Genomic DNA, 9,904 nt, shown 5'->3' with positions numbered 1-9,904 from the left:
TGGGATGGCTGGGTCAAATGGTATTTCTAGTTCTAGATCCTTGAGGAATCGCCACACTGTTTTCCACAATGGTTGAACTAGTTTACAGTCCCACCAACAGTGTAAAAGTGTTCCTATTTCTCCACATCCTCTCCAGCACCTGTTGTTTCCTGATTTTTTAATGATTGCCATTCTAACTGGTATGAGATGGTATCTCATTGTGGTTTTGATTTGCATTTCTCTGATGGCAAGTGATGATGAGCATTTTTTCATGTGTCTGTTGGTTGTATGAATGTCTTCTTTTGAGAAGTGTCTGTTCATATCCTTTGCCCACTTTTTGATGGGGTTGTTTTTTTCTTGTAAATTTGATTGAGTTCTTTATAGGTTCTGGATATTAGCCCTTTGTCAGATGAGTAGATTGCAAAAATTTTCTCCTATTCTGTAGGTTGTCTGCTCACTCTGATGGTAGTTTATTTTGCTGCAGCAAAAGCATTTCTAAGATGGAAGTTTATAGCAATAAACACCTACATCAAAAAAGAAGATATCAAGTAAACAACCTAATATTTTATTTCAAGGACTTGAAAAAAGAATAAACTAAGCCCCAAATTAGTAGAAGGAAGGAAATAATAAACATCAGAGCAGAAACAAATAAAATAGAGACTAGAAAAACAATAGAAAGGATCAACAGAACAAAGAGTTGTGTTTTTGTTTTTGAAAAAAGATAAAATTAATAAACCTGCCAGTTGGACTAAGAAAAAAAGAAGACTCAAATAAAATCAGATAGGAAAAAGGAGACATTAAAACTGATAACACAGAAATATAAAGGATTATGAGACTATTATGGACAATTATACGCCCAACAAACTGAATAACCAAGAAGAAATGCCAGCATGAGTACACTCTATCCCCTGGCTCCCTGCCACCCCAAACCCTGCCAAATCTCCATTGCAGTTAAAGCCTTGGTAGGCACAGAGCCTGCCAGCCGACCCCCTGCACCCCACCCCTGTGACAACACTGCCATAGGAGTGAAACTAGGCACAGAGAAGCGTGGGCCCTTCCCCACCCTGAGCAGCCATCTCCACCTGTGTGAATGCTCATAGAGGGCACGCTCAGTCCTATGCCCACCAGCACCCTGCCCACTGTGCTAACACCGTCACCAGCACCACTGTGCACATAATTGCCAGAGGCGCCCTCAGCCATGCTGCCTCCTCTGCTACCGTGAATGCCTTCTCAGAGGCCAGCGCCCCAGAACCCGCCAGCATCCTGCCACAGCAGAGAAGTCCACCCTGCTCTGCTGCTGCTGCCGCCACTGCCACTGGCACATGCAAATGAGGACAGATCCTGCTGCTGCCACCATACAAAAAGGTTTGAGTGTCACCATCCATCAGAGTGCTATGACACCTTGGTCCTGGAGCACTGTGGCACTGCCAGAGCAGTGGGTTCCTAATCTCAAGTTACCAGAGAACAAAGTCTGGGGACTGATACCAGTTCCCCAGAGTTAGAGCATACAGTCCAGGAGTTGTGAGCTGAGCCATGACTCCCTCAAATCTTCCATAAATGAAACCACCTTATACCACAGTCAAATTCTCAAGGTCATCAAATAGGATAAAAGGGCAGTAACTTCAAAGACTGAAGGAACATCAGCCCGGGAAGATGAGAAAGAACCAGTGCAAGAACTCTGAAAACTCAAAAAGCCAGAGTGCTATCTTTCCTCCAAACAACCACACTCGGTCTCCAGTAGAGATTCAGAACTGTACTGAGATGGCTGAAATGACAGAAATAGAATTCAAATAAACCTAGGAATAAAGATCATTGAGATGCAGGAGCATGTTGAAACCCAATCCAAGGAAGCTAAAAATCACAATAAAATGATACAGGAGCTAATAGACAAAATAGCCAGTATAGAAAAGAATGTAATTGACTTGTTAGAGCTGAAAAACACACTACAAGAATTTTATGCAATTGCAAGTACTAGTGGCAGAATAGACTAAGATAAAGAATCTCAGAGTTTGAAGATAGGCTTTCTGAAATAAGACAGTTAGACAAAAACAGAGAAGAAGAATAAAAAGGAATGAACATTACCTTTAAGAAATATGGGATTATGTAAAGAGATCAAATCTATAACTCACTGGTGTGCCTGAAAGAAATGGGGAGACTGGAAGCAACTTGAAAAATGTATTTCAGGAAATCATCCATGAGGGCTTCCCCAAACTAGCTAGATAGGCCAAACTTCAAATTCAGGAAATGCAGATAAACCCAGTAAGATAAGTCACAAGAAGATCCTCCTCAAGACACATAATCCTCAGATTCTCCAATGTCAAAATGAAAGAAAAAATGTTACAGGCGGCTAGAGAGAAAGGTCATGTCACCTAGAAAAGGAAGCCCATAAGACTAACAGCAGACCTCTCAGCAGCAACCCTACAACCCAAAAGAGATTGGAGGCCAATATTCAACATTGTTAAAGAAAAGAAATTCCAGCCAAGAATTTTACATTGGCCAAACTAAATTTTGTAAGCAAAGGAGAAATAAGATTCTTTTCAGACAAGCAAATGCTGAGGGAATTTTTACCACCAAACCTGCCTTACAAGAGCTCCTAAAGGAAGCAATAAATATGGAAAGGAAAGACTGTTATCAACCAGTACAAAAACACACTTAAATACACAGACCAGTAACACAATAAAGCAATCACAAACAAACCAGTATAATAACCAGCTAACAATACAATGACAGGGTCAAATCTACACATATCAATACTAACCTTGAAGGTAAATGGGCTAAATGCCCCAATTAAAAGACACAGAGTGGCAAGCTGGATTCAAAAAGGCAATCCCCAATGATATGCTGTCTTCAACAGACCCATCTCACACGTAATGACACCCACAGGTTCAAAATAAAGTGTGGAGGAAAATACATCAAGCAAATGGAAATCAGAAAAAAGCAGGTGTTGCAATCCTAGTTTCTGACAAGGGAGACTTTAAACCAGCAAAGATAAAAAAAGACAAAGAAGGGCATTACATAATGGCAAAAGTTCAATTCAACAAGGAGAGCTAACTGTCCTAAATATATACGCATTCAACACAGGAGTACCTGGATTCATAAAGCAAGTTCTTAGAGACCTACAGAGACCTAGCCTCCCACACAATAAATCGTTGAAGATTTCAACACCCCACTAAAAGTAATGGACAAATCATTGAGGCAGAAAATTAAGAAAGATCTTCAGGACCTAAATTCAGCACTGGATCAAATGGATGTGATAAATGAGTTCTACAGAACTCTCCACCCCAAAACAGCAGAATATACATTCTTCTCATCACCACATGGCACATATTCTAAAACTGACCACACAATCAGACACAAAACACTCTACAGCAAGGGCAAAAGAACTGAAATAATAAAAAAACGAACACTCTTTTGGACCAAAGCACAATAACATTAGATGTCAAGACTAAGAAAATCACTCAAAACCATACAATTACATGAACATCAAATAACCTGCTTCTGAATGACTTTTGGGTAAATACTGAAATTAAGGCAGAAATCTAAAAGTTCTTTGAAACTAATGAGAACAAACATACAACATACCAGAATCTCTGGAACACAGCTAAAGCAATGTTAAGCAGGAAATTTATAGCATTAAAGGCCCACAGCAAAAAGTTAGAAAGATCTTAAATTAACAACCTAACATCACTTAAAAAAAAACTTGAAAAGCAAGAACAAACCAACCCCAAAGCTAATAGAAAACAAGGAATAACCAAAATCAGAGTTGAATGGAAGAAGATTGAGACATGAAGAAACATTCATAAGATAAACAAATCTAGGAGTCTGTTTTTTGAAAAAATTCACAAAAATATATAGATCACTAGCTAGATTAATAAAGAAGAGAGAAGATCCAAATAAACACAATTAGAAATGACAAAGGGGATATTACCACTGACCCCACAGAAATACAAATAATCATCACAGAATATTATGAACAGGTCTATGCACAGAAACTAGAAAATCAATAAGAAATGGATAAATTCCTGGATGCATACACCCTCCCAAGACTGAACCAGGAAGAAATTGAATCCCTGAACTGATCAATAATGAGCTCCAAATTGAATCAGTAACAAATGGCCTGCCAACCAAAAAAAGCCCAGGACCAGATGATCCACAGCTGAATTCTACCAGATGTACAAAGAAGAGCTGGCATGATTCCTAATAAACTGTTCCAAAAGATTGAGGAGGACAGACTCTTCCTTAACTTATTCTATGAGGCCAGCATCATCCTGATTCCAAAACCTGGCAGAGACACAAGAAAAAAGGAAACTTTAGGCCAATATCCTTGGTGAACATTGATGTAAAAATCCTCAACAAAATACTGGAAAACCAAATCCAGCAGCATATCAAAAAGCTTATCCAGCATGATCAAGTAGGCTTTATCCCTGGGAGCAAGGTTGGTTCAACATAAGCAAACCAATAAATGTGATTCATTACATAAACGTAACTAAAGATAAAAACCACATACTTATTTGAATAGATGCAGAAAATGCTTTCAATAAAATTCAACACCCTTTATATTAAAAACTCTCAGTAAGCTAGGTTTTGAAGGAACATACTTCAAAATAATAACAGCCATCTATGACAAATCCACAGCAACATCATACCAAGTGGGCAAAAGCTAGAAGCATTCCCCTTAAAAACTGGCACAAGACAAGGATGCCCTCTCTTACCATTCCTATTTAATATAGTATTGGAAGTCCTGGCCAGAGCAATTAGGCAAGTGAATGAAATAAAGGGCATCCACATAGGAAGAGAGGAAGTCAAACTATCCCTGTTTGTAGATGACATGATTCTAGATCTAGAAAACCCCATAGTATTGGCCAAATGGTTCCTTAAGCTCACAGGATAGAAAGTCAAAAGAAAAAAGCCACTATCATTCCTACACCAACAATGGCTAATCCAAAAGACAAATTAGGAATGTGTTCCCATTCTCAATTGCCTCAGAAAGAGTAAAATACCTAGGAATTCAGCTAACAAGATCTCTATAATAAGAACTACAAAACACGGTTCAAAGAAATCAGAGATGACACAAACAATGGGGAAACATTTCATACAAATTGATAGGAAAAATCAGTATCATTAAAGTGGCTATACTGCCCAAAGCAATATAAAGATTCAGTGCTATTTGTACTAAACTACCGATGACGTTCTTCACAGGACTAGAAAAAAATTATTTAAAAATTCGTATTAAAACAAAAAAGAGCCCAAATAGCCAAGGCAATCCTAACTAAAAAGAAGAAAGCTGGAGGCATCATGCTACCTGACTTCAAACTATACTACAGGGCCATAGTAACCAAAACAGCATGGTACTGGTACAAAAACAGACACATAGACCAATGGAACAGAATAGAGAACCCAGATATAAAGCTACACACCTACAACCATCTGATCTTCAATAAAACTGACAAAAGCAAGCAATGGAGAAAGAGCTCACTATTTAATAAATGGTGCTGGGATAACTGGCTTATGCAGAAGATCAAAACTGAACCCATTCCTTATACCATATACAAAAATCAACTCAATATGGATTAAAGAATTAAATGTAAACCCCAAAACTGTAAACATCATGGAAGACAACCTAGATAACACCATTCTGAACGCAAGAATAGGCAACAATTTCATGATAAAGATGCCAAAAGCAATTGCAATAAAAGCGAAAATTGACAAATGTGATCTAATTACACTAAAGAGCTTCTGCACAGCCAAGGAAACTATCAACAGAGTTAACAGACAACCTACAGAATGGGAGAAAATGTTTGCAAACTATCATCTGACAAAGGTCTAATATCCAACATCTGTAAGGAACGAAACAAATTTACAAGCAAAAAACAAGCGACCCCATTAAAAAGTGGGCAAAGGGCATAAGCACACACTTTTCAAAAGAAGACATACGTGTGGCCAACAAAAAACTCAATCATTAGAGAAAGGTAAACCAAAACCACAATAAGATACCACCTCACACCAGTCAGAATGGCCAGTATTAAAAAGTCCAAAAATAGTAGATGCCAGCTAGGTTGCAGAGAAAAGGGAACACTTATACACTGTTGGTAGGAGTATAAATTAGTTCAACCATTGTGGAAAGCAGTGTGACAATTATTCAAAAAGCTAAAAACAGAACTACCATTTGACCCAGCAATCCCATTACTGTGTATATACCCAAAGGAATATAAATTATTCTGTCATAAAGACACACGCACATGTATGTTCATTGCAGCACTATTCATAATAGTGAAGACATGGAATCAACTTAAAAGCCCATCAGTGATAGACTATATAAAGAAAACATGTTACATATATACCATGGAATACTATGCAGCCATAAAAAAGAATGAGATCATGTTCTTTGCAGGAACATGGATGAGCTGGAGGCCATTATCCTTAGCAAACTAATGCAGTAACAGAAAACCAAATACTGTATGTTCTCAGTTATAATTGGGAGCTAAATGATGGGAACACATGGACACATAGAGGGGAACAACACACACTGGGGCCTATTGGAGGGTGGAGGGTGGGAGGAGGGATAACACCAGGAAAAATAACTAATGGGTACTAGGCTTAATACCTGGGTGATGAAATTATCTGTACAACAAATCCCCAAGACACAAGTGTAGGTACATAACAAACATGCACATGTACCCTTGAACTTAAAAGTAAAAAAAAAAAAAAAAAGAAAAAAAAAGAAAAGCCCAGTTCCAGATTGTTTTATGGTTGAATTCTACCAAACACAAATTCTTCTCAAACTCTTTCCAAAAAATGAAGAGGAAGAAATACATCCAAACTCATTTTGAGGACACTTTGATCTGATACCAAAGCCAGACAAGAGCACTACAAAAAGTAAAAAACTACAGGACAATGTGCCTGATGCAAAAATTTCCAGCAAAATACTAGCAAATGAAATTTAATAGTGCATTAAAAATATTATTCACCATGATCAAGTGGGATACATCCCAGGGATTCAAGGATAATTCACTATAAGCAAATCCAATAAAGATAATACATCACATTAATAAAATCAAGGACAAAAATCATCTGATAATTTCAGTAGGTACAGAAAAAGCATCTGATAAAATTCAACATCCTTTCTTGATAAAAATCTCAACAAATTAAGTATAGGAGAAACATACCTCAAAATAATAAAGGTCATATATGACTAACCCACATCTAAAGTCATACCAAATAGGGAAAAGTTGAAAGTTTTCTTCTAAGATCTAGCCTCTTGGCAGTTTTATTAAACATATTACTGGAAATCCTAGGCAGAGCAATCAGGCAAAAGGAGAAACAGAAGGCATCCAAATTAGAAAGGAATAAGTTAAATTTTCCCCACTTGCAGACAACATGATCTTATATATGGAAAACTCTAGGGACTCCACTGAAAAACTGTTAGAACTAATAAGTGAATTCAGAAACGTTGCATGATACAAAATCAACATACAAACATCAGTAGTGTTTCTATATACTAACAGCAAACTATCTGAAAAAGAAATAAAAAATATTTATAAGAGCTACAAAAAAGATAAAAAAAATACTTAAAAATGAATTTAACCAAGGAGGTACACTGGAAACTATAAAGCATTGATGAAGGAAATTGAGGAAGACACAATTAAATGGAAAGACAGCCCATATTCACGAATTGGAAAAATTAACATTGTTAAAATGTTCATACTACCCAAAGTGATCTACAGATTCAATTCAGTCCCTACCAAAATACCAATCACATTCTTCACAGAAATAGAAAGAACAATCCAAAATTTTGTATGGAACCACAAAAGACCTTGAATAACCAAAGAAATCTAGAGCAGAAAGAACAAAACTAAAAGCATCATACGACCTGACTTCAAAATATATAAAGCTATGGTAATCAAAACAGCATAGTAGTGGCATAAAAATGGACACATAGGGTCGGCAAAGCCTGAGTCCTGTCCTGTCGCCCTCCCCTCGGGACAGCATGAACTTCACCACTCACTCCACCTTCTCCACCAACTACCAGTCCCTGGGCTCTGTCCAGGCGCCTAGCTACGGCGCCCGGCCAGTCAGCAGCGCAGGCAGCGTCTATGCAGGCGCCGGGGGCTCTGGTTCCCGGATCTCTGTGTCCCGCTCCACCAGCTTCCAGGGCGGCATGGGGTCCGGGAGCCTGGCCGCGGGGATGGCCGGGGGTCTGGCAGGAATGGGAGGCATCCAGCAAGAGAAGGAGACCATGCAAAGCCTGAGCAACTGCCTGTCCTCCTACCTGGACAGAGTGAGGAGCCTGGAGACCGAGAACTGGAGGCTGGAGAGCAAAATCTGGGAGCACTTGGAGAAGAAGGGACCCCAGGTCAGAGACTGATGCCATTACTTCAAGACCATGGAGAACCTGAGGACTCAGATCTTCGCAAATACTGTGGATAATGCTCACGTAATTCTGCAGATTGACAATGCCCGCCTTGCTGCTGATGACTTTAGAGTCAAGAATGAGACAGAGCTGGCCATGCACCAGTCTGTGCAGAACGACATCCACAGACTCTGCAAGGTCATTGATGACACTAATGTCACTCGGCTGCAGCTGGAGACAGAGATCGAGGTTCTCAAGGAGATCTGCTCGTCATGAAGAAGAACCAAGAAGAGGACCTGCTGAACCTCAAGGTCAAGCTGGAGGCCCAGATCGCCACCTACCGCTGCCTGCTGGAAGATGGCCAGGACTTCAACCGTGGTGATGCCCTGGGTAGCAGTAACTCCACGCAAACCATCCAAAAGACCACCACCCGCCAGACAGTGGGTGGCAAAATGGTGTCTGAGACCAACGACACCAAAGTTCTGAGGCATTAAGCCAGCAGAAGCAGGGTACCCTTTGGGGAGCAGGAAGCTAATAAAAAGTTCAAAGGTCATTGGATGTCAAAAAAGAAAGAAAGAAAATAAAAGACCCATACACCAACTGAACACAGCAGAAATCCCAGAAATAAATCCACACATTTACAGCCAACTGACTTTTGACAAAGGTGCCAAGAACATACAATGGAGAAAGGACATTGTCTTCAATAAATTGTGTTGGGAAAACTAGATATTCACATGCAGAAGAATAAAATTAGACCTTTATCTTACACCATTTGCAAAAATCAACTCAAAATAGATTAAAGACTTAAATGTAAGAGCCAAAGCAATGAAACTGTCTGAAGAGAACATTGGGCAAAGTCTCCATTATATTGATCTGGGCAATAACTTTTGACTTAAAAAGCACAGGCAACAAAAGCAAAAATAGGCAAATGGGATTCCATTAAACTAAAGTGCTTCTTCACAGTATAGGAAATGATAAACACAGTGAAGAGATAACCTACAGAGTTGGAGAAAATATTGGCAAACTATATATCTGATAAGGGTTAATACCCAAAGTGTATAAGGAATTCAATTAAATAAAAAGAAAGTAATCCAATTTAAAAAATAGACAAAGAACCTAAACTGACATTTCTGAAAAGAAGATGTACAAATGTTCAATGGGCATATGAAAATATGCTCAATGTCACTAGTCATCAGGGAAATGCAAATTAAAACCACAATGAGATATTACTTCACTCCTGTAAGAATGCCTATTATCAAAAACACAAATGAGAACAAATATTGGTGAGGGTATAGAGAAAAGGGAATTCTTTTACATTGTTGGTGGGAATGTAAATTAATACAGCCACTATAGAAAATAGCACGGATGTCCCTCAAACAATAAAAATGGAACTACCATACGATTCAGCAATCCTACTAGTAGGTATATAAACCAAAGAAATGAAATCAGTATGTAGAAGAGATATCTACACTCCCATGTTTATTCACAATAGCCAAGATATGGAATCAATCTAAGTGTTTAGCAATGAATGAATGGGTGAAGAAAATGTGATATATATATATATATATATATATA

General features: G+C 38.5%; 1 pseudogene; it reads left to right on the top strand.

The window, feature by feature from the left end:
• The first annotated feature begins 7,966 nt into the window (after window positions 1-7,966).
• The window catches only part of LOC108520382 (keratin, type I cytoskeletal 18 pseudogene), a 12,141-nt pseudogene continuing 10,203 nt past the window's right edge, over window positions 7,967-9,904 (top strand).

This window comes from Rhinopithecus bieti, unplaced genomic scaffold, assembly GCF_001698545.2.
Source record: "Rhinopithecus bieti isolate Rb0 unplaced genomic scaffold, ASM169854v2 scaffold_48739, whole genome shotgun sequence".
Lineage (NCBI taxonomy): Eukaryota > Metazoa > Chordata > Mammalia > Primates > Cercopithecidae > Rhinopithecus > Rhinopithecus bieti.
This window is presented reverse-complemented; position numbering and strand designations above follow the sequence as displayed.